Consider the following 26,847-nt stretch of genomic DNA (forward strand, 5'->3'; position numbering starts at 1 on the left):
TTTGAAACTTGCTGACTTACCAGACAGGATTGGAAGGACGAGTGGCTGGTTAGGCGCAGTCGGCTGCATTTTATGGTTTATAAGTTTTGCATAATGCAGTCGGACCGTCTAATAGTTATGGCCATGATGAGCCCACCTCCCGGCCAAAAAAGAAATGAAGAGTTTCGCAATAGAAGTTTATATGCATATTCAGGGAAAACATTTTGAACTTGTTAGAAAAGAGTCACTCTGCAAAAAGTAGGCAAAACGCAGAGAACTATGTATAAAATAATACCGTGCTAATTAAAGTAGTAAAGTATTGTTCTTGTTTATTAATTTCAGCTTAAAGTAGCCTAGTTTTGGGAGTGAACAGTTCTCAAATTCCTTCCAATAATCGTATTTGGCCGACTTAAATTACATATTTGCCCGCTGGCAACACTCAATTAAGTAATTAGCAAATCAGACGAGGAAAGGGGCCAGTCAGCCATTCAATTCCACTTCTGAGTGTCTGTCTTTCAGACTCAGATTTGCATACAAAGCAGAGACAATGGGCGGCGAATCCCCACTCAACTCATTTTTGGCCCCCTGAAAAGCACACACACGCTCAGAATAATGGCCTTAACTAGCTGTAAAACAAATAACAAAAACCAAAACGCAAACGCAAACGCAAACTTTAGAGGTTTCATAATGTCAACAAAAGTTAAAAGCTCACAAAGAACTCCCCCCGTGCCACAGCCATCCATTCCATCCGTTCATTCATTCATTCATTCATTCAGTTGTGGTTCTGGTTCATATTTTACGCTTCAATAAAATTGGCAAAAAAGCCCCAACCTCCGCGTTGGGGAAAAAAAGTGAAAATTGTGAAAAATTCACTCCCGTGTGAATTATTAAGTTTCACATGGCAGTTTCTCTTGTTGTTTTCTTCCTTTAGCAAAAAATACGTTTGTGTGAGTGCGGCAGGGGGCGGAGGGGGCTGTGTTTGTGTTTGTGTTTGTTTGCAAAAAGCACACAAAGTTTTTAATAAACTTTCGCACGCCAAGCGAACTCAACTTTGAACCCAAAAAAATTGTTTGAGCCAGGGGCGGAGGCCTATAAGTGCAAGTGGGGGCTCCAGCAGGAGGGGGGTAGGCTCCACACACAAACAGGCATGATTTCATTGTGGCAAATATTTTGAAAGCCAACTTGGCCAACGGGGGGTAGTTGAAAATGGTTTTCGGGGACCTGTCAAAGGCCAACAGGTCGAAAGCTGTGGCCTGCACTTTGGGTACTCGCTTTTCCACGGAGGCTGAAAAGATCGAAGAGGGTTGCTTTTAATGGGTTAATTAAATGTGGGCTAACTAACCTTGTCAGGCAACTATAATAAATGGCACATAAAAGAACGACAGAAGAACTACTCAGGAGTATTGATTCTTACGTGAGGTTTCACTACTACTATTATTAAACTAACTTTTGATGTTATATAAAATATTCAATTCATTCATTAATTTTTTTTTAAGCCAAGATTTGCAGCTTGAAGCTAAGAACAGCTAATCCTCCCTTTAAAGACTACCTCATCTCATTTAGGCCTGTCTATTTCCTGGTATTTTCCAGTTTAACCATATTCATTCAGTTTATGACTGCAGCTAAACCAGAAATCCAATCAACAAAGTTGTATGTGCTACGCAGTACAGTTTACCACCTCCACCTGAATGCCATCTTCCTCTTCAGTTTTATAAGCTTCATTTAATTATATTGACATTGCTGGAGTCTTCTCCCATTCTTTTCTTTTTTTTCGGGATTTGGTTTTTGGTTCAGGTGAACAAGCTTGTTTTCACGAAAAATTCTGAAGCAGTGACACCCGACCCGAATCGAGGGTGTCCTTAACCCACGTTCCTCATTTGAACTTAAACGCCATAAAAATGAGAAAATAATGTCGAAGTGGCAAGAGGATCCAGAGCTACAAAAAAGCGCCAGAGCAGAGCAACAAATGCTGATAATAGAAATAGCAAAAAAGCCAGAAGCAAGGACTCGCTGCGCCACGCATAAAGTTTGCACATAAATTTTCCACCAAAAGAGCCAGGAACCGAGAAGCGAGCATGCCATTGACTTTAAAGGCCACAAATGGCAATCGAGGGGTCGCGGGCATCAGGAGTTGGATTTGAGGTGAGGTCAGGGTTCGGCGCAAGTAGGGAAACATGGCAAGAGACTGGCAAACTGGCAAACTGGGAAGCTGCGAAACTGGGAAACTGGGAAGCTGCGAAGCTCGGTAGCGAGTCGAGCAATCAAAGGTGAAAAACTTTGGTGAACTATGCGGAGAGCACACAAAGTCAATATTAATATTCACTTAGTGGGGGGCGAATGGGCGTCAGGGGGCGGTGGACGGTGGGCGGGGCAGTGTGGTGACTGACAATGGCCTGGGAAAAGGCAAATGCCAAGCAAATTGAAAATGCGACGAAAAACGTGAGTCGCTCTCTTGCCACTCCTCGCAGCCCCCTACACTGCGAACAAATATTGGTATGTTATATTTTGATTTCAGCTGCTGATGAGTTATCACCAACACTCTTATTTTAATATTACATTACTTATGTGCAGTATATATTTTATATATTTTGTGATGCCATACTTTAAATGACCTGAATTTCGTGTATCAAATTCAATGATGGCCATGCGTTTGAATATATAGACAGCTCTAATTGTTTCCTGTGTAGCAACGTGCCCGAGTGCGTTTATTTTTATCAAGATTAGCATTGGCTCCACCGGCACTGGGCCTCTCCTGGTCCCCAACCCCCTCCCCTTTCCGTGGCCACCGCCAAAGTCTTATTGAATAGGCAAACACTCGGCGGTGGCAAAACAAAGAAATGAATTCCCAGATTTTGCACGCACAAATTGTCTCCGGGGAAATGGGTGTTCATGAGAGTCTGCCGCCATTCGCCATCAAAGATGAATTGCTGTTGTCACCAGTGTGCGGAGCTGCAAACTCTTCCCCTGCAACCCGAATTTTCCTGCTTACGGCAGCAGTTTCCCAACGCTTTCCACCAGTGCATTTCTGGCAGCATTTTCGGGCTCGAAAAGATTTCACTGCACGCATAATTAATGCAATTGTTGGTCGCTTGGCAGGCAAATAAGAGTTTGGTTGTGTTTCTGGTTCTGTGGTTTTCTTCGGTCAGCGGAGGCCAGAGTGAGTGATCTAAGTTTGTTCAATTAGTGGCTGCCACAAAACCGACAGAAATAAATGCGGATTTAGTCCTGATAAGATACTGCATTCTGCAAGAGTATTGTTGCAAATGCAAGATATGAAACACGAGTACTTTAATTTATTCGTTTGCTTTGTTTTATTTAAAAGCCGAGCAAGGAAATCAACTAAAACTGCAAATGGTAGAGAAACTAAAAAACATTGCGCACATGCGCTGGCCAAGAATTTTAATTTAATTTAGTTTTTTTTAACACTCTGCTTGATTTTGCAACAAGAAGTGGGAAACGAAAATGGCTTAATAACCAACAGACCCGAGGCAGCAGCCAAACAAGCCAAACACACACACACATAACAATTTTCCATCCAGAGGAGGAGGGGAAAACTGCCTCCCCACTCCGCTATTCGGCCCCAAGTTTTCCCCTTTTCCACTGAATTTGCAGACGCCGTGGCAGACGCCAGACGAGACGCCATGCGGCAAAATAAAAACCAAAGTGCAACAAAACCTGCACAATAAAGAAAAAATAAAACTCTAGTGAGGTATTTAAAAATATATGTATATGTTTATATATATATATGAACAACTGTCGCCGTGTATATATCATTTTGTAGAGTGTTTAGCCAAGTGGCCAAGTGGAGAAGTAAGAGAAATAATGCGACAATTGCATTAAGTCTACCAGCAGCGCTGAATGCTGACAAAAAAAATATATGTATAAATATAGTGAAAAAGATGTGGTGCTGGCAAATGAAAAATGTTATCTTTATATGCAGCTTCCCTGTTTTTTTTCTTTTAGCGCTGCGGTGCACTAAATGTTTAAAATGGTTCAGAGATCCTTAACTCGCTGCTTTGGCCAGGATAATGTTGAGTTAGTGAGAAGTGGAGCTGGTAGCACAAGGTGCAGGAAAAGCAAGTGTGTGGCCATCCGCTAAGCTGGGATGATAAACCAGCCAGGACTTGAGATCTTTATTGTGGCACAGATATACAGATATGGGAGAAAAACCAGGCAGGCGATAAGTAAATTTAAGAAAATTGTGACCCCCATTCATGTTACTTAAAATTAAACTAGGTGCGCAGATAAAGTTATGGTTTAAAACTAATATCCAACATCAGTCTATAACTTTAAATATTTAACGCCAAGCAAACTGCCGGTCAGTTTCCGAAAGCGTAGTCCTAGAAATCGATATTGTTTGCATAGTCAGCTCTCAAAATATATATATGTAGGTAGGAAAAGAGTACAACGCACTTTGCGTTTTGGCTGCTGCCCCAAACGCGCCAGCTCGCCGAAAAAAGAGCAGGAAATAAATGAGGCAGTTGGCATGAAAAAAGGGGGCAAAAAGGAACTTTAGGCCACTGGCACAATCATTTGGCACGCAAACCTTTTTTTGTGGGAAGGGGCAGTGCGGAGGTGCCACATGCACATACAAACATAAATAAAAAATTAAGTGAAATACATTTTCGGAGCCAGGACCTTCGGGTTCCCAGTCCACCGGCCAGTGGAGCGCATTAAAAAATTGCCAAAGTCAACTCGGAACGGGACGTTGGGGATGTGGCACACACTGAAAAGTGCTGGTATTAAAGCGTAAAGCAGTGGATATATCTAGATTTGGGGCAGGTCCTTCTCGCTCTCCAAATGCCGTCATAGTTTGCTTTGCGAATAAACATATAACAATTAGAGTACCCGTTCGCACAGCTCGTTTGGCTGGATTGCCCACTTGGGGTGGCTTTTTGTACGAGCGGCATAAATGGGTTAAGGGCCACCTATGCGAGTTGCTATATTCGGTTAAATATTTGAGTGGATTTCATATTTAATTCACTTTAAGGGAGTCCCCGTCGCTCTTTTTTTTTTGTTTCAAGAAAAGGACTATTCAAATGAGCGCCGAAATTTGGGTCAAAGTTCAGGGCGAGGGTGTGTTCTGGGTGAATATTTATGGTCTCGAAGTTGGTCTCCAGATAATGTGTGTGGGTCAGGTCGGGCACATACTCGTATATGTTAGTACAAAAAGTACAAAGGGGAGCATAGCAAATGTGGAGTGGAAAATGTGCAGCTTAATGTGGCGTAAAATTAAGTTTCAAATAGATCGGTTTGCTTTCTAAAGTTAAATCTACAGCACATTGATTTGCTTTCCCAACACATATTACTTGCTCAAGAGTTCTCATTAAGTTCTTGTCGTAAACAAACACATTTCACATTTTTCAAAAGGGTTAAGTCAGTGGAATAGCCTACGCAAAATATGTTGTAAAAATTTCACAGTCAACAAACATAAATTAATTTAACAAATGAACAGAACTTAACAAACACCGAAATACGACAAAAAAGAATCCCAGGAATTTAACCTGAGCCCATAAATATTCTTCACCCCCTGACTTTGGCCATTCGGGCAAAGAAAACAAATGTTCATTAATATGCCAGACACATCTAGGGCAGCTCAGCAGGGGGAAATCGAGGAAATGTGGAAAACAAGGGACATGGAATTTTCGAAAAATTTATTAATTGGCAGCTAAATGAGAGGCAGGAATTAACATGCTCATAATTTTATTAGGCACACAGAATGGGGTTGGGAAACCAACTTTTGCGTTGACAATGTTGCAATACCTTAGGAATTGTCAAAAATAAATATATATAACTCTGAGCAAAACAACGAAAGAATTATTTAACAATTCACATCAAGGCTAATGGAACATTTTGCAGACTCTTGAACGCCATTTAAATCGATAAATTACACAAAAAGCGACCCAAAAATTCGAAACTGACACCGCTTAAAGCCAGCTGTTGGCGTACAATTCCGCTTAAGTGTTCTTCACTTTCCAAGGCACCAGACAGCTGGCCACGCCCACTCGCTGCCCCACAATGGGCGGATTGGTGGGTGGAAGGGGCGGAGTTTTTGGGGGGCGGCAGCGAAAGATCCAAATTCATTGCCTTTTAATTGCAGCTGGCAGCGAGAAACGAGAAACGAGAGACCTTCGGATGTCTGCTCATCGATTTTGGGGACTTTTCCAACTGTTTTCCAACTGTTTCCCTTCGCCATTCCTTTCAGCCATTCCCGCTGTTACACATATAAATTCAATAGTTAATTGAATCGTGGCCAAGTTGAAAAATGGGCTTGACTCTGGCAACCTGTTGATGCATCTTGAGTGATTTATTGTATGGAACTGGTACACCGAAGTGCGAAATCAGAGAAATTGTTAATTAAGCGTGAGACTTTGAATTCAATGGAAAATCTAGGGCTGAATGCTGTTAAGCTTTGGCGTAAAACATGCAAATCGATTTAAGAGCAAGGTGGCCTCACCATAAATACAAGGACTTTCCTTGCCATCGTAGGCATTTTCCTTATTTTCGGTAAAAATAAATCAAAAGCAAAATCAATGAAAATCAATGAACTGACTCCGGCAGGCCCCGAAATGTTCGAGCAATTTATTTATAACAGGGCGCATGGAACCACAAAGAGATTTTTGCCAGGAAAAAGGGCAGAGGGAATTTCGGTGCCATAGGATCCCCAAAAGGCACATATGTGTGGGGCCTATAATTGAATTATTTTTACGCATTAAATTTATTTATTCAGGACGCTCGAGTGTGATTCTCCCCCTGAATGCCATTGGTAAAGGCAAAGGCAAAGGCAGCACGTAAATGCAATTTAAATTTATTTAGTCAAAGGAACCGGTGCTGCCAAGGCAACAGGCACATTATTTTATGGAGTAATATTTCCCAGATGCAGTAACAACTTTTATTCACACAAATCGGCTTAAGACTCTTATGCCTGGAAACGCATTAAAAACTCAGTTTTGCTATATATCTTTGACGAGACGACTTGTTGCTACACGTGGCACTCTGCTGACATTGAAACACGAACTTTCATCCGGGTTTTTTGCGCTTCGCGTCCTGACTTTGACATGGATTTAATTAAATTTTTGTCAAAACTTTTGCTACAGAACTAGAAAGAGAGGTGAAGCGAATTGGGGGCTAAAAACTTGTTGACTGGAGTTTTTCCCTTAAGCGTTTTTAGCAGATCTACATTGTTGGTCTTGGACTTTTACTCTTGCTTTTACTTGGGTCCTCCAGGATGGCAACCCCGCCATTTCCCTATTTACCTTTCCGCCCACCCCACATCCTATTTGCTCGGCATTTTTTTGCGGAAATGAAGAGAGCTTTTGGCAAATTTCAGAGCTCCGTTCTGGCATTTCCGTGTTGCATTAAAGAGCCTGCCCTTTATGCCGTGTTTCTGTCTCTGGGACAGGAAATGTGATGGAAACTTCTTTAAATCTGCTCGCAGGCAGGGCGAAACTTCAACAGGTGCGAGCTTCACAAAATTGGTTTTATATGGCATTTCCGCAGTGCCATGGAATGGGTAATTGGAACTCACCTGGCTGTAGATGAAGTGTCCTCCAGTGGGAGTTTCTCTGTCTGCCTGGCAGCCCGATGGCAATTATAGCATCGTTCTGAAAAGAAAACACGAGGAAATCTAGGTCAGGTTATGTGAAAAAGTTGTGTTGCATGAAGAAACTCAGACTTGTCTGTGGGAAATGCAAAATAGTTGAGTTGCGGCAAATTCCCGCCCTCTGCCGCAAAGTTATGCCAGATCAGCGATAACATTTTATCGATTGCCCACTCACCCGTGGCCACTTTTCATGCCCGCATCCCTTTGCCGTAAGTAACCAATTTTCCTGGCAACTTTCTTTGGGGCTGTCAGCGAAGTTTTCATCACTGTCAGTGGGGATAACAACTTAACTTGAGTCAGATCGGACAAGAAGTTGCTGTTGCACATGCAACACGCTGTTGCACATTAACAATATGGGTTGTGTGTATCTTAGAATGGACGCATGCATGATTTTACAGGGCGGAATAGCGAAAAAGGACTTATGAAAAAGTTGTGCGATTAAACCTTTTTGAAACTACTTCTTTTTCTTTTTTAAAATATAGAAATTTTATGAAAATGCATATTTTTAAAATTAAAATTTTCCTTTTTCCTGCACATCATTCCTGGTTTCCAGACGTTGCACAAACTTCCCTCATTTAGCAGAACAACCACAGCAAACAGGACACAATCAGGACGCAAGCTAATCGCCACATCAAAATGTCAGGTGGCATGTTATAGATTTCCTTGTGCTGCCGTGTACTTGCAACACTTTTTGCACTAAGCAGCAACATGACGTACTAACTTAGACCCCGACCCCTTGTCATGGCAAAAACTTCCTTTGCTCTGCTGTCAGTTGGCTTTCCGTTTTGGAAAATGTGCGTTGGAAGACTGTTTGCCAATTGGAAGGCGCTGCAGAGAGAGCCATGCAACATTAATGAGGAGCACATTCTCGCTTTGCTACCAAATCGAAGTTACGAGGGCGACGTTGCGTATACTTGATCTTGTTACACGCCCAGCTAAATGTCAATTTATTTGCCACACTCCAAAACACTAAGCCGACAGCCACGGCAAATATCATCCCTTTCTTTCACCGAACAGCCACCCATCTCTTTCACCGCCTGACGAGCTGTAATCGATGAGCTCTGTGGCCCTTGACTGACTTAGCGGCTGACAGACGATGTCTGCGAAATTTCGAAATTTTCTTCGCAATTTGATTACAACTCATCGGGGCAATCAAATTATGATGGAGATTTATGCGATTGAGCGAAACTTTTTAATGATTTTAATCATCATTTATTCTAATTACATAAGTCCTTGTAATGAGCGGCAATTGAAAGCGAAACCACTTGGTGGATGTGGCGAATGAAAGGGTTGCATAATTATGGCGAATTTTTTATTATTATATAGTACTACATTTCAATTTGAAAACACCCCATATAAAATAGTGAAATCTATTATACTTTGCCAAGCGGCAATAAATATTCAAAAAGCTGCTATAAGAAAATGTCAATGAAGGCTTTCCATTAACCACAAAGCAATATTTTAACCTCTCCCGTTTCCATTTCCTATTTGGTGTTCTTTTTTTTTTTAGCATTTTCCCGACAGTCGACTGTGGAAAAAACCTTCTGCTTGAAACGCCCATTGTCTGCAGTTCAGGTGCATTTTACACCCACTTTATGGGGAGTCGCCTGAAAGGCCAGCAAGAAATCCCCGTAAATTGAAAACGAAAGTTGAAATGCAAACACAAATGGAATGGGGCACAAATGGGGTGGGGGGAGAAAGCCAGTAAGCGAGAAATATTATTTGTATGTAACCATCTATTTATGCTGGAAACCGCAGACGATGGAGCTGCTCCATCTGCCGAATCCTGTTTCTTTTCCTATTTTCCCTGCTGGTTGGTCACAGCTGACGGTTAGGGACCAAAGTCAATAATGCCGATAGACGGCAAATAAAAATTTCGTTCTTTTTATTTCGGTTGGCTGGTGGGCAGGAGGGCGGTGGGGTAAAAGCAGGTTTTTCGATTTCATTGCTTTGTTGGTATTGTTTTGGGCCAGACAAAAGGCGTCTGGGGTTACGAAATGAATGCCAAAAGCAGCCACGCAGCAGAAATTCTGATCCAAGGGCCGCCAGTCATCCTTTTGGCTATTAATAACATACCAATGATGGCCAGGATCCTTGCGAAAATCCCTTTTCACCATTTGCCAGTCGCCAATTCGCTCCTTTTTGGCCAGTTCACTTCGAGCTTTGCCAATTTCTCGCCTTACTTTGACTTTGGCATTGGCATTGGCATTGGCAAGGTGGCTTTGTTTTCATTTCAATGCCAGACACCGTGTACCGTAACCCAGGGACTATAGTTACAGTGACTACAGTTCCATTCCGAGTGGCAGTTGAGAACTTGATGTCGGTGGCAAAAGCGGAAACGGAAATCGCCGGACAGCTAACAAGGAGCGCGAACAATTGTCAAATCTCCCGCCTCCACGAAAGTCAAAGTCGGCAGACAGGGAGCGGATTCCCTAGCTCTTTGATTGTTTGATGTCTCGTCTGCATTGTCTTTTTCCATTCTTTTTCAGCGACCAATTGGCAATTATTTTAGACAAATAATTGCTTAAGCCAGAAATTGTTTGGGGAACGTGGCTCAACTCCCAAAGCCAGTTAACTTTGCGGCTCTAAATCTCCCATTTCAGCAGATTTAAGAGGAAAGAAAAAACCTCTTTCCAATTAGCCAACTTTGTGTTTAAAATCGTATACCAGCTACATTTGAATATATCGATTAACCTTACCAGGTGTACAAGTATGGAATGTCGGTTCGAACATATAGATGTCTCCCAAACGTAAATATTTATCGATTGTCTTAAAACTTTGACCTTGTGAAGTGTCAACCTTGACTGTCGAACCACCATAGTTTTGCGCCAATCGAGCGTCATTATCGTTTACTCTCAGTGCAGTCAACATGTCGAGTTTCGTGCCGAATAAAGAGCAAACGCGGACAGTGTTAATTTTCTGTTTTCATTTGAAGAAAACAGCAGCGGAATCGCACCGAATGCTTGTTGAAGCCTTTGGCGAACAAGTACCAACTGTGAAAACGTGTGAACGGTGGTTTCAACGCTTCAAAAGTGGTGATTTTGACGTCGACGACAAAGAGCACGGAAAACCACCAAAAAGGTGGGATCAGAGCGGTGTCATCTACTATGAGCTCTTGAAACCCGGCGCAACGGTGAATACGGCACGCTACCAACAACAATTGATCAATTTGAACCGTGCGCTTCAGAGAAAACGACCGGAATATCAAAAAAGACAACACAAGGTCATTTTTCTCCATGACAACGCTCCATCACATACGGCAAGAGCGGTTCGCGACACGTTGGAAACACTCAATTGGGAAGTGCTTCCGCATGCGGCTTACTCACCAGACCTGGCCCCATCCGATTACCACCTATTCGCTTCGATGGGACACGCACTTGCTGAGCAGCGCTTCGATTCTTACGAAAGTGTGAAAAAATGGCTCGATGGATGGTTCGCCGCAAAAGACGATGAGTTCTACTGGCGTGGAATCCACAAATTGCCCGAGAGATGGGAAAAATGTGTAGCTAGCGACGGCAAATACTTTGAATAAATGATTTTTTCTTTTTCCACAAAATTTAACGTGTTTTTTAATTTAAAAAAAACGACATTTCATACTTGTACACCTGGTATAATAGATTAGATATTTGTCTTGTGAAGGGTTAAGCAAACTCTGAAAAAATCAAACAATTTCTTGGGTAATACGAGAAAGTGTTTCGCACTCCGCCAGTATTCGATTACTTGAACTAGTAAGTGTTTCTTATGGCGGAAGCCGCTCAACTTAATTCAAAGTTCAGCCCGATGTGGCAGCTAACTGGTTCGACTTGGGGGTCTGGTTCAGAGACCGGGGTTCCTCGGTCATATGAGACACTTGAGAAAGAATGCACTGCTGCCGGTCTTTCAACATGGGAAACCTAACACTCGGCGTGGGTGGAGAGCTCTGCTCGGTGGAGGGAGCCCTAAGTACACAGAGCTCGTATTTTCAGCTTCATTTGTGGGTCATTTGCTGTGATTTCGCTTGGCCAAAGCTGATGCTAAGCGGATTTTAAATGCCTCTCGAGTGGTTAGCTCCTTTGTGTACTTTAGATGAGTTATGAATGGCTAATTGCCGTGATGAAAGCTGGTTATTAGGTTGAGAAAGGGGTGCTGAGTAAATAGAGGTGCTAGGAACAATGCCGGAATAACGCACCTACGAGTACTTGACTTAATCTGATAAGCCGGGATAGGATTGCAGATAAAGGGATTAAATTACAAATTTAGGTAAATATTTAAGATGCTGCAAAATGCCAACTAAACAGCTGAGTATCGAAGAATTGCTGTATAGATGCTTCTCACGTATTTCAAATGCAACTGCAGATTACTATGATCACATCTGTTTCATTTCAGACATGGTAGCTAAAAGGTTTCCTGGCTACCATCAAACATGTAATATATCTGCCAGGGAATATTCAATCCTTGGGCGGAGAAACTTGGATGCTGACAGTTGATTGAACACTTTTTGAAATGACAAAAACGGCCCACGGGTGAAATTTCTCAAAACACTTTACTGCGTCTGCAACGGGGTGCGCATTTCCACCTCTTAGCCGTTTTCCCCGCCCCTTGGGGGATTTTCCCCTAGGTTGGCTAGGTGTTGCAACCTTGATTTACGAGTCAGTTTGGGGAGGTGGCTGCGGACTGTGGACTCTGTTCTCTGTTCTCTGGGCTTGTGGCTGGTGGGCTGCCAGTTGGGAGTTGAGCTCGAGGATAGCATTTGCATAGCGTCGGACGAACGGAAAGGAGCCAGCGGCCAATCATTAAAACGTCGGCATGATGAGTTCTCCATGCCTCCTGCTCCTCCTGCTCCTCCTCCTCCTGAATGGCAGTATCCTGAGGCTTCTCTCGCGGTTTTAAATTACCATTTTAATGCTGCCCAGTTCCGTTGATTGATGTGGTATGATGCTGATGCTGATGCTGTTGCTGATGCGTATACTGTTTTTCAGGGGCAGCAGTCAAAATGTAAATGCCTCCTTGCGAGCCAAAGCGTTTTTCCTGCTAACAAGCTTTTGGCATTTCGTCTACCGTTTTCCGCTTTAAAGCCATAAAATAGGGAAAGATTTTTTAATGCTGACCATAAAAGTGAGGGCTCCACAGACACGTAATACATATGCATATATATTCTCTGTCTGAGGCACAGACTCACCTATTAACAGATACTTTGAGACACTTCAGGTGCTGCTCAGATGCTTTGAGTTATGTATTTTCCCTCGCTCCCTTTCAACACACACACCCAAGCACACACACACACACCCATACCCGCCCTCACAAACAAAAGTCCCCATTCTCCATTGGAATTTCTGCCCGCTGATTGAGCACAAGTGCCTTGCTGACTGACAGACTGACACTTTGGGCTTTTAAATGCCTCAGAAATCCACTTATTTTCGGATCGGCTTTTAAGCAGCTTCCGAAAGATGCGTTTCCCCACCTAGGATTTCACTTTTCTGCCCGGAGTTTGTTAATGAGCTGCTGGCCAGACGGAAACTACAGATAACTATAATAATATTAATAGTGCAAACTCCAGCACAGCTCCAATTTACTCTCAGTTTCTCATCACCGTTCACCGTTCAAATAGGAAATCTCAAACATTTTGGTGTCATAAAAATACAATAAATTACATTAGTTCAATATTAAGTGTCAAATTCCTATTAACCATCAATTTTAAGAACTTTTGAACAAATCCCATAATTTTATGCTTTCTGATGCATTATTTGAATATATTTGATGTGGTGCTTTCTCCTGTTTTCTGATTCATTTTTCTGGATCGACTACCAAAGATGTTTAATGGAGTCTTTTTAAAACTCTTGGCTTGTCAACATCACATGTGTCACCTTAAAGGGAGCATTTACTTTGCAGCCCAGACACTTCATGCCCCAGGCAGCTAACGTACAAGCATACAACTTGTAACTTCTCATTTCTTGTGGAAGATAAAACGAAAATGTATGAAAATAATTTTAATGGCGCCAAGTACATGTAAGAAAGCTAGATTCACGACTCCGCCGAGGTGGCAAGTTGACACCAAAAGTGAAGTCGGGCCAAATGCACTTCCTGCTGGAATAGAAGAGTCGCACTTCTTCTACCAACTCACTTCCGTTTCGATTTCATGTTTTCTCGACTGCGTAGGTGTGAAGTGAATTTTTCGCCAGTGGCAAAATTACCCCAACTTCCTCCTCAGAAACTCAGAGACTCTGAAACTCAGAGACTCTGAAACTCAGAAACTCCGTGCATAGAGGGAAATCAGACTCCCCGAGTGCGACGTCTTTTCATATTTCGCTTGGCGTTGACATGATTGCCCTTAAATGCAATTTCACATATCATATCAATCCGGAGTGAAGCAAATAGGGTGCTAGTGGAAGGATAACACTCATCCGTTGAGGTTGTTGCTTTCGATGATTATTATTACAAACACATTTTTATTCTGCCAAGTGAACGCACTTGAGGGAAACATGCGTGGGCCAAGGCTGATCAACATGACATGTGGGTTTTAAAAAGAATAAAGCTAATGGACTCACAGGCAAAATATAAAAATAAACACTTCTACTTGGGCGTTCCCCAGAGTTCAAGCCTATTGATAACGTATTAACACCCGAATAAAAAATGAAAAAATAGTTTTCAGATAACTAAAGCATTTTTAAGAGACTTTTTAAGAGATTGATTTAAGAGATTTCTTAGAAAGCTACATTGCGAATATTAGCTGGGAGAACATCAGTTCGCACTACAATTAAATTGGGCATTTAAAAAAAAAGTATATAGTATTAAATTTTCCAGAAACTAGAAGTTTTATTTAGTTATGGATTGTATTATCATGTTGTGGATTTATTCTGTACTACTGTACCTTAGTACTTTGTTCAGCTCTTTAAAAATTCCTATTCCTTTAAGTTCTTAAAGCTGCTAAATTCCCGGCGCGAGCTTTAACATTTTCGCAGCCTGGAATGCTAATGACCCACATAAGTCATTAACTTGGCCCCGATAAACGTTAAATAAACGTTGGAAAAAAGTTGCGAGAATTTCCGCATCAAAGCGGGGAGAAAATTCCGAGGGCAAAACACAAAAAATAAAGGAAAGGGAAAAGCTCGAGAAAGGAATGGTTAGCAGCATCGTAAACTTTTCACAGGACATCATCATCATCATCATCAGCAGACACATGCCTCACCCCCCATTCCACCCCCCTTGGCTCCTTGCATTTCAGTGGGTGGAACGCCGCCTGTCAGTTGCTCATCAAATTGCGTGCCGCCTGCAGGAAATTAAATAATTTTGTGTAATGAAAAAAGACCAGCAAAAAAACAACGAGCGGCAGCATTAATGTAAATGCATTTTTTCCGTTCCCGCATTTGGGCCTAAAACAAAGGCAAACACTTAAAATGATTGTTGTGGGCGTGGAGTGAGTGTGTGTGTGTGTGTGTGTATGCCACGCCCCCAGCAAAACGCACATAAAACAACAAAAAAGTGGCATAAATCTCCAGTTATTTGGCTGAAATTCATTGCAAATGTGCGCACATTTTCCAATTGAAATGCCAAACACGAAAAGCGAAAATTTCCCAGCTCCCATTTGTTGTTGCTACCTGATGTGCGATATGGCTATGTGCATTTAAAGGTGGCAACTTCTGAATTTTCTGCCACAGTCACCTATTTGATTTATGTGCATTTATTTTGCACTCAGTCATTATTATTGTTATTGCTAATGGGGGAAAACACGCAAAATAACTAAGCCTCAAATTATAACTTTCGAGAACCAAACAAAGAGCTTTAAAATAGTATTTATTTTGTAATAATATTTGTTACGAGCTTTATAGGATATGCAGTGCATATAAATATGTTTTTTTTAATTATTGCTGTATTGTATCGAAGTTACATCCTGTGCACCATTTCCACTCGCAATTCGCAGCAAATTAATTTTGACAGCCGTCGCACCCAAACCATTTGCCGCTTTTCCAGCATGCCTCCCACCCACACCTACCTACTTTCCCCATAATTTTCCAGGATCCACCGAGAAGGGGGGAAAAACAACAAGCGACGACCATTTCCATTTGAAGGGCAGAAGCACGCAAAGAGAACGAGTCGGACACACACACACCTACATTTTTGGCCCCAAATGATTTGAAAATAGCAGCTGTAATTTGTTTGCCAACACACACAGGCACGCACTCAAACCCACACGCAGAGCTCACAACCCCCAGAGTTTTTCGCCATTTGGAAAATGCTCAGCATAAAAACTCCCACCGCACTCCAATCCCAGTTCTCAAAGAATTCCTCGCTGCGAGTCCACTGGAAAAAAAGGCGCAACATATGCCAACATTTCACCATGCACTCCAAAACCTTGGGGACTGCATTATGATGGCAAGCGGGTTTTAATTTTTTTTTTTTGGGGTGGTGGAGCGACAATTAGACAAAAGCTGGGGACACACGCAGACATGGCTTCAATTCCATGACATTGTCAGGCTTCACAGAGCACGACAAATAAGTGCAGAGAAATGACAAAAAAAAAATGTGGTGTGGGTGCGGCTGCTTTTCATTATTATTTTGAAATTAAAATTCCCCACTCGAGAGGAAGGAAGGTCCTCTGAAAGCAAGGAGCACTGCACATGTGCATTTGGGGGTTTAACATTTCATCCTTCGCTTCGGAGGACGATTTTTATGAACGAGTCTGCTGGGCGCGGTCAGAAATGTGCACGTAGCCACATTTTTTAATTGATTAAAAATAAAAACAAGCCAAAAAGCACGGCAAGGATGCAGATTGTCCTTGTGCTGCTGCCATGAATATAAAAACCAAATGCAAAACATATAGGAGCGCAAAATTCATGTTTAAAATACAAATTTGCGGAGAAACCAAAAATCTGACAAAAACTTCTTAGCCGCACAAGAAATAAATACCTTTTACTAGATACATAGAATTTCAAATTTTAGCCAAATTGACAAGAACACAATGTTAAGCTCGCTAAAAACCAAAAAAAAAGGCAAAATGCGGCAAAAGGATGTATAACACATTTGGAAATGGAGCTGCAAAATGCTGTAGATTTTGAGGCAGTGAAAAAATGTTTGCGTAAAATATCAAGGTTTATTCAGTTGGAGCTGCAAAGTGATTGAAGCGGCAACTAACTCCGCTGACTAACTGCCACACATCGCTCACTCAATCACAAACCCTTTTCGATGGCGTTTACTACCCGTTTCTTGGCCAAATTCCCCCAACTTCCTGGCGGAGTGACAAATTTGCACTTAGCCCTGGCTTTGGCTGTGCACTTGTTGAGAATCGTGAGCTGCATTTATCTGCTATTGAATTTCAACCGAAAAAAGGCGATAAAAAACATATCCGAATTTATAGCCCAGATTTGCTTTCCTTCTTATTCTACCCCCACTCGATTTGTTGGGCACAAAAGTTGGCGTCTCGCTAGTTTACACGAAAATGAATCGCATTAGTTAGGGTTGAGTGATTTGGAAAATGGCGCTAATTTCGCTTGCAACTTTATTTCCGTGGGTGAGCCTGTCTGCGGCTTAAAGTTTTCGGCGTACTTTGCTCACTTTAATTGAACTTCATTAGATTCCCCTTGTAAAGAAGTTACAGGAAGAAACTTACAAAGTTGAACGAAAAGTCAAAGTTATAATGGCACCGACTGAAATCTAAATTTATCTTTAAATATAAATATTCAATTATATTATACAGCACTCCATATACTTATAAACCAAGTCTAAAATTAATATTTTAATTACATAATTACGGCTTACATAACCACTTTTCATATTCGAAGCTTAGAACTCTGCCAGCGACTTCAAGCGATTAGTTTCCAACCTTTCAACGAAGTTCGTTAGCCAGCAATTTTGTCTACTTTCCAATGTACATAATTCGTTGACAAAATAAGTAAATTGAAGCCTGCAAGTCCAGCTAACTTGGTGAAAAAAAAAAATGAGAAAAATATGCGTGAAAAGAATACCCTTTTGAGTAACTTAAAATGGTTAACCAAGCTATTTTCTACTAGAGGGTATACAAGAAATCAACCATCTTCGACCCACGAAATGCTCACCGAATTGACTGGCATAGTTCACATCATGAAAATTTTAAGGCATTCAACTCCTTGAAACAGGAACTAGAGCTCATCGCCCAATCGTGTGTAAAGTGACAACTTTATACCCGGGCTTTGGGACCCGAAAAAATCTACTAAAATGTCAGGCAAGTCGCAAGTCCAAAACTATTCTTGTGTCCATTCGAATATTTAAAGCGTTTTGCGGCTGTTGGCCGCCCAAAATAAAAAAATTGAAAGAGCCCCAAACCGTAGATATTCCGGGTTTATTGGTTGGTTGGGCTGGTGTGCTGGTTTTATTGCCAACAGTGTGTCCTGTTTATTCAAACAAGCCAAAAGTTTTGGGACAGGCTGCCTGGCCGCCTGGCTGCCAGGCTGCGGTTGCCATTAAATCCTCAAAAATACCTCAATATATATGTGGGGCTCGTTTGAAAACAAGGACCCACCTCGTGTCCTGCTGTCAATGCGCCTCATAAATTGTGTATAACATTCTGACCAGTTAATGGATTTAAATTTTCATGTGTGTTTTTTGGCTGGGGCGGCAAACTAACACACAAATCTATCCATCAGAGGTTTTTGCGGTTTACCATCGCATTTTCGGTTCAACAGCAAATTTCATTTAGTTGCAGTGTCTTTCGGTTTCTTAACCCTCAATTTAAGCCAACTTTTGGGCCTAGTTAAAGATAAAGGAGAAATGCCTTTCGCCTTGACGCAAATGTTATAAACATTTTTTGGTGAAAGACACAGGAAGGCTATTTTGATGCTAAATGATTTTAAATAACACAAAGATGTGGCTTTATTTACCTAAAGTTGTTAAAGAATCAGTAAGTGCACTTTGACATTTTTGTTTATATTGAGTGACCAGAATAATCAACTGAAATGTTGGTCCAAAAAGGTCATCTCCCGTCCTTAATGCCAGCAATCAAAAACTAATCAATATGACTGAATGAATGACTGAACGACTGAACGAGATCTGAAAGATACTCGATCGGACGGCGATTTGAATAAATTCAGCCGCAAATAAATCGAACTGCAAGGTAAGTCGAAGGCCCCCTCCCAAATTCAAAACCCCATAGTTCAAAACATTTTGTGGGTAAATGCAAATTTATTGCAACTAGTTGTGGATGAAGAAGGTGGAGGAGAATTTGCGTATTCGAATCGGACTCCGAATCGAACTGTGAATACAAAAAGTCTCTCTGCCGCATGTAGTAAAATATGCTAAAAGTAAATCCGAGTTGAATTAATGGACAGCAATCTTTGGATAAATCTTATGCATTTTCAAATGCACACAAGGGGCATTTGCATAACCGCAGAGCAAGCCAGTAAACCAGAAGGAACTCGACTCCGGCCACAATTTATGCAAATTCAATTGCAACAACTTTAGCAGTCGCCACTTTTTCAGGTCCTCTATTTTTTTCCTCCACTCCTTTTTTATTTTTTTTTTGATTTTTTTCTTGGCCATCTCATACGTTGGTATATGTGTCCGATGGTCAGGCCAATCGATGGGCTGTAATCCTGATCCCCGACGATAGCTTTGTCCGCAATGATAGCCGGAATTTGTGGCAGGTTTCTGTTTGATTTGCACCCATTAAATTTAATGAATGAATAAACATTTCTTCGGTGATTTTTCGTAGGGAGAAAAATAACGCCTGACAGCTTACACTGATTACAGTTCAATGCCAGTTACACAAGAGTTTTAATCCACTTCCACTCACGACTCCGCATTCAATTGCCCTGAGTTTCACAGCATTCTCAACTCAACTCGCTGCAGACACCACAAATCAACACCTACACATACTGAATGAAAATCTCGTGGGGCTCTGAAGGAACTGGAGGCTTGGAGCGGTGGTATTATGTCTCCATATGCGAAGTCTGGGTATAATAATCACAACTAATGCGACAACTGCCTTGGTTACTTAACTTTGATGTTGCTGCTGCTTTTCCACGGACTTCTTTCCTTCTCATTGTACACAATATGTACATAATGCCACGGCTGAGAATGGGATTTTGGGAGGAATGTAGAACAAACTGAATTCGCCTCGAGCTAATGAATGAAAGTAACTTTGCTGGCGAAAAATGTACCAACTCGGATGGGGAAATATCTTAACTTTTTAAGTAGCATCCACATCTTAAAGAGATTTCAGCTTTCACAACAAATGAGGTAAACGGATTAAGTTATTAAATCAATGGAACAAGAACTCCTTTTCCTTCTTGAAATTCAGGAAAACTAAAATAAGTTTAAGATATTGCGTCTGTTTTTTGGTATATGCACATTTTCATCGATGACTCCTTTCGCTTTTCACTTGCCAAACTTCCGCTTTTCCCTAGGACGCATCTGCTTCACTTTCGTTGACAATTTGAAGGCGCCTCATCGACGACAACACCATGGCTGCCGAGGAGCTCCTCCGGACTCTTCATGGACTACAACTACTGGGCCAAATAGTTGGCAAAGAACCAGGGAGACAACGTCTTCCTGCCTGGCAATCTTACACATGATTGGCCTCGTGCGGGAGTGAAAAGGCTGCCGAGGAGGGAACTTGAACTTCTTCCGCAACATGATTATGTCTTGTTTATTGTTATTTTACGCTTCTTTGAGACTTTCAACCAATCCGCTCTGCGGCGTGCAGACAACTTGCAGCGAAATTGTTTTTTGCAACCCGTTTTCAACCCAACTCCATTGGCAGCCGTCATCAGTTGACGTTTCGCCTTATCGGCGAAGTCAACTTGGGTGGCGTTTTAAAGTTACTTTCTGTGTCGGGCATTTCGGCTACTGTGGGGTTTAGGGTTACCTTATCTGCCCAAAAGACACAGACACGTTTAATTTCTCCTCCGACATCATAAATCGATTAACCAACGCTGCTCTGGATCATTAACAGCGCGCAGGCCAAAGTTTCAGACATCGCAACGCGACCCATTAGACCCTTTTCAATGTCAGGCAGCCAAAGGCGCTAATTTGGCTACAACGGCTCTCAGCCAGTTAGACAAAAGGGTAGGGCAACAGCAAAGATATCGCTTCTACACTGGAAAAAACTAAATCACACTAAATAGCTTTCAATTAAGTTATAAGGTATATTTTTCAATTGGTATGCCAAACTTCAAGGAATTTGCTAATAATTTGCATAAACAAATGCCTAAAGTGCAACTCAATTTCGTTTGTTACTTTCAACTCTGTTTTCAAGTGCTGAATTGAACTAGATTTCTCTCAGTACCTCGACTGCAATGGACAGCAGCTGGAGTAACAAACATTTTGACGCAGATGAAGGCAACTGATTCCCCAGCTCCGTAAACATTTCACAGAAAGACATACCCGGATGGATAGCCAAAGGAGCAGCAGCAGCAGCTGTCATATCTGACATTCGGAGCTAATGCTAATGCATTTGAATATCCACTCAGCCAGCCAGTTACTCCAGTCAGCCTCAAGTGGTTTGGTAATAAATAGTTTAAGTTTCGGTTTTTGGCATAAAAGGCGTTGCTTTGTGGCTGATTTGGTTTCCAGTTTTCCGCTGCCGTTGATTTTCGTTGGGGAAAAGTCTCGCCTCGAGCGCTTAGTCGAATTTTCCCCGAGTTGTTGGCCGAGTTGGTGCAAAACATTAATCTGTACATCATTAAGAGTACGTCTATGTTGGTCGACTTGGGATGTTTAATAGAGGCGTGTGAAGAAACATTTTCGTGTGGGATTCTCCGACTTTGGTTAATCACTGTCTGATGGATTTTTTTGTAAGAGGATGTGTGAGCGACAGGCCAATTTGAATGGCAGCACAAGCTACTAAATAAATGTACTTCTCTTTTCTTAAACAAAAATAAAATAAAGTCCCACAGCTTGTACAATTTCCATTCAATAATTCATAGCAGATAACCAAACATATCCCTATTAAAATGCCTTTTCAAAATGTCTACCCCAGTGGTTAATATATATACCTCATTTGAAAATCCACTTTGATTTCATTCCAAGCGTCTGCATCACTTATCTGATTTATGGCCAAGTGGAAACCAAATTGGATTGCGATTGCTCACATCATAACATGTCACAACACTCAAATGAATATCCCACACCCACAGACGTTGTGAGTGGAAAATGCCAACTCGTAACATAATTCATGCAAATATCATTAAAACCCATTCAAAACTCACTTGGGTATCACAGCACTCGTAATTCGGATTTTTCGGGCAGATAACTTTGGAAAACGGCACACATACCTGCAACGAGAGAAAGATAACAGAAAGATGAGTTAAAGGCTGCAAATTCAAATTAGTTGTTGTGCAGGAAACTAGGGTTAATTATGAAAATTGGAAAGCCATTAGGTGATATTTATTGCAATGATTTTGAAGAGCTCATAATATGGGGCGTATGAGTAATGCAGCCGAGCTCAAAGGCAGCGCAGCGTGAAATTTCAACAGCTGAAAACCAAATGAAATTGGAACACCACAAACTCCACTCACAGACACTCGAATACATGTGGGTGGACCCCCAACCGCGAATTATTTGGACACAGACGCGATACGATACATTTTACACACCACCGCATGTTACAATCTCATTTGCATCACAAAAGTTGGCCAAAAAATGGTGATAGAAACGCGGCGAATGGGGCTAAAACACTCCTCGAAAAGGGCGTGTTAATTATCCACTAATGTTGCTTTGCTCCACCGTCCAATCTTTGACACATTATGCAGTGCATTATGAATGTATCATTTTGTACTCTCCCGCATGGCCTGAGAAATGAGCGATGTGATGTGAGCTGCAAACTGTGCCTAATTGATTTATTTTCCCCGGCCTAATGGTACCCACAAGTTACATAAGGTTTGTGGATTGTGAAACCGAAAGTAAGTCGCTTAACAGAAAATGAACAAAATTGAAAGCCTTGATCTTAGCAAAACTTCTACCCAGTTTCCCAGCAAACAACTTGAGCTTTTAAACTGCTTTCCCTTAAATAATCCATTCGGGCCATTCCGAAAATGACTTTATCCGGCATCGTACACTTCCTACTTCGCAAAAAACCCAGAGCTGGGGTCAAGTTTATGAGTTGCCTTTAAATTTTACAACTTAAATAGAAGCATTTAGCCCTCGCAGTGACCAGCGTGTGTCCATTGGCATCTTTGGATTCTCCGATTTCTTCGGTTTCAGATAATGACCCCCCAGTTCCAAGTCGTACTGCCGTACTGGTGATATAATCAGAGACACACGCCGGCAAACAACGGCAGTGACTGAAAAAACAACGGCGAATGCCTCGAAGCGAGTTAACTTTTTCTCATTACACGTTGATGGGTTTCGCTTGATGGCAATGGCCAGGAACTCAACTCCCCACACCCAACACTTCACTCCCGACATCTTCCCTTTTGCAGTCGTAATCTACGCTTATTTTCATTGCCAATTTTAGTTGCGCCCGTGGCGAAACTCGCACATTTCCGTTGACTTTTGTCTTCGACCCTCATTGGGGCACTTCCCCCATTCCCCCAATCCCCCCTCATTCACCGTGTTTTTCCCACTGATGACACCAAATTCACACTTACTAAACGTATCCCCGGGCCACAATTCCCTCAGCCCTCCTGCCCTTCAAGTGGTATCTCTCTGATTACCAGGCCTCACCTTGCCACGCATCTTGTTAATCGCAATCTGGCAGAGCGAAGAAGTTTCCTGAAACTGAACCGCGGCAGGAATTCAGTGGGGCAAGGCAACGCACATCCCACACATCCTTGTTGCAACTATCTTAATCTGTGGTTAGTCGCCTTTTGATGCTCTGCTTTCGGCGTACTAGCAATTTTCCAAGCAATTAATTTTTATTAAAAGCTAATTATAAAAGTTGTCAGCGGTTGCCCTCCGCTTAACTTAAAGTTTGCACTAAGTAAGAAGGAACTACGATGAACTCGGGTTATTATATTGTTAAATATTCACAGGAAAATGGCTAGAGCTCCACGTAATAATGGCGGGTTGCACATAATATTTGCTTAAGCTTCATTCCATTTTCCATCAGGGAGCCATTGCAATTGGAATGCAATTCCGTGGCTTCGCCATCTCACCGTTTGCAGCCCTCATCATTTACCGATTACCAAATCGATGGCTGTATAAATTCCCCTAAATAACCATTAAAGCCAAACCAACTCATCGAAGTCATTGCCATGAACAGCTTTTGCACAAATGAGGGTTTCCCCCCCCCATGCACCCTCCACATCGCAATTTCCGCAAAGGCTTCCCCTATTTCCCCTATAATTTCCCGCAAAAGCACTCCACAGGCCACATCGTTCACTCAGCTTGACCCCATGCATTGCATTCTGCAATTTTCGCTATGCCAAATGTGGCACTTTAAGTGGACAACAAGCAAACTACGAATTGCGGCGGCAACGAGCGATGTTGCAGCTACACCAGCAACAGCAACATCAACATCAGCCGCAGCAGCAACAGCAGCAACAACAGCAACAACTGCAACACCAACTTGCAACTGAAACAATTGCAATTGGCAAAAGGTTGAACGCACAGCTGCATTGCGACCGAAAAACTGAACACTGCAAACCGAAAACGAAACAAAAGAAGCACATTAGAAAGAGCCTGGAGCAAAGAGCCACAAACCGTCAGTGAGTTCATGGCCAATGGCAAAATGGCCAAATAAAAAAATAACCAGCACAAAAAAAAAAATAAAAGAAGGCAGCCAACGAGGAAAAACAATTTTGCACGCCGAATGAACGAAAATTGCAGCTAGGCAGCGGGCATTGCAGACAAGTAACTCAACCGAAGGAAACCGACTCGAAAATCTATTATTGAAATCTATAAAGAACCAGCAGGGACCATCAGCAGCACCAGTAGTGGGGGGCGGATCAGCAGGAGCTGGCCTGCACTGAGAGAAAAACAGTGTACCTTTCAGGGCGAGACATAGTATGAATATATGCAGCACTTGTTAACTTATAGCTCACATTAAATGGAAGAATGTCGTAACTAAATGTTATAATTTGGAGTAGTATAATATAATAATTAATATAATATTATATATTATAATATATATAATTAATATAATATAATTTGGTTTAAGTAATATAACATTTCTTTAAAAAGCGTATTTTTTAATTGAAAAATCCTATTCAAATCCTGGCTATCTTAAGGGGTTATATCCTTTTATTAGGTCACAAACTCTCTTCAGCCAATTGAGAGCAACTAAAAGATCTTGTTTACTGTGCACAATGGAGTGGGGCAGGGAACCATTGACCATTGACCATCTCAGCTAGATTCGGTCGACCGGAGGAAGGTTTGTTTAAGAGTTTTATATACATTTTTAATATGGCCAAAGGAGGGAAGTGCCCCGAACTGACCGCCCGACCTCCCCGCTCGCCCGGCTAACTAACTTGGCCCATAAGGGGTCGAAACCGGCAGATTGCGGAGCGATAACAGCAACAACAGCCACTATTAAGTAGCAAATGCTGTTTTTTTGGACGCAGGAGTGGAGTATCGAGGTGGCTGAGGTGGCAGAGGTGGCAGAGGTGAAGTTCTGGGCGTTGTCAGTTGACTGATGCATCGAGAGTTGAATGGAGAGCGAGGAAGCACGCGCGTGGAAAATAGATTGAAATGCTAGTGGAGCGCGATGTGGGGAAAGTGCAGGGAAAATCGCTGGAGTTTGGGGCCGCAAATCTTTCAACTTGAAAATCTGATAAAGGCGGCAAAAGTATCAGTGAAGCGGCATAGAAAGCAAATGTAGAAACACAAAAGCGAAACACACACAAAAGGAAGCAAGTGGGGGGAAAAGCGGAAAAGTGCAGGGCGAGGAAAAGCGAGCAGAAACCCTCAAAAAGAACTGTAGACATCTTCGAGCCAATCCATCCGCAGTTGAAGTCTTTGGCCAACAGCAGAAGAGTAAGCAAGACTCGCAGGAAAAGCGAGGGAAATTGATGATGTGGATGAATGAACATTGGGCAAAGTGATTAAGATTACGTTCGAGTGATAACACGGCCAAAAAGGTCAGAGCACTCAAAAGTATATATACACAATAAGTGAAGTGAGCTAGTAAAAAGGGGGGGAATATGCAAAGAAATTGCATTTAAAATGGAGTAAAAACGCAGGGGACATGGCTCAGTGGGTAGAGCAATCTGCGAAATGAGATAAATTTAAATGCGAAATAAAATACCCTCAGTGCACAAAGAACTCCATTAATATAATTTGCCCAGCTTGCTGGGTTGCTAACGCAAATCAAGCACCTTGAAATTTATGGATAGTAACCAAATGAGCAGCCATATCATCTTACCAAGCCCACACTATCTTTTTGGCAAATCTCACATTATCCAAAGCCTTTTAAAGAGTAGAAGAGAGTGGCAAGCAAACCTCGGCCATCGTCAATACAGCATAAAAAGCCAAGTGAATGAATTGAATGAGTGACTGACTGACTGACTGACTGAGTGACTGACTGACACAAGCGTCTGACTTGCCGTCTCCTCCTGCAGATTTTATGCACTTTTAGTTAACATAAAAACCCAGAGCTGCTGCCCCTGCAGATATATGTGCATATATATATATTTAACACTTGACTGCCCCGACTGACACCTAACAAGAGCCCTCCCCTCTGACACTCCCCTCCCCTGCGATCACGGAGCCATTGTATCCGATACTGACAGGCAATCAACACAAATCGATCAAATCAACCGGCAGCAGAGGGCTCCAGTTGGCTCCTTGAGTCTTTTGTGGCCACAGCCACATCCACATCCACAGCTACAGCCACAGCAACGGCCAATTTAGGAAGCGGGTTCAAGATCCCTGAGTGACAAACAGACAGCCGGAGCATAAAATGCAAGACCAGGGGACAGTTTATACTGCTGGCATGCCGGATCCCCAGAGCCGCAGATCAAATAAATCAGCGTAAATTGCATGTGAAATTAATGCAAAGGCGGCGATCGCCTCGGCCGCCCTATAAAGTGCATTTAATGAACGGAAAGTCGTATCGAATGGCTCTTAAATCAAGTCGCCGATGGCCCCGAGCTTGAATCATTCAACGATGCTGTGTTCTCGCCATAATGCAGATGCAGTTTCCCAAAAAAAAATTAAATTTGCATTTTTTGTGGCAAAATATATGAGAATGTAAAAATCGTTTTAAATATTATTTGAGTTTTTGTGGTGTAGAAATGAGTAAGTTTCCCTCTTCATGGAAATTAAAGCACTCGCAGTTCTTTGCTTGCGTCATCTGCAGTCTCGATTCTTTGCTGAGAAATTCCTCAATTTGCCGCAGCCCAAAAATAATTATTTCATTTGCTTGCTACTTTTTGGAA

General features: G+C 42.0%; 1 protein-coding gene across 1 annotated transcript in view; it reads right to left on the reverse strand.

Moving 5' to 3' along the window:
* LOC120445640 (leucine-rich repeat and immunoglobulin-like domain-containing nogo receptor-interacting protein 1) overlaps positions 1–26,847 on the reverse strand; it is a 79,260-nt gene that overhangs the window by 17,541 nt on the left and 34,872 nt on the right. Inside the window, exon 2 of the mRNA XM_039626181.1 lies at positions 7,508–7,583. The gene's annotated coding sequence lies outside the window, so the exon portion shown is untranslated. The remainder of the gene's footprint in view (positions 1–7,507; positions 7,584–26,847) is intronic.

Source organism: Drosophila santomea, chromosome 2R (genome assembly GCF_016746245.2).
Source record: "Drosophila santomea strain STO CAGO 1482 chromosome 2R, Prin_Dsan_1.1, whole genome shotgun sequence".
Lineage (NCBI taxonomy): Eukaryota > Metazoa > Arthropoda > Insecta > Diptera > Drosophilidae > Drosophila > Drosophila santomea.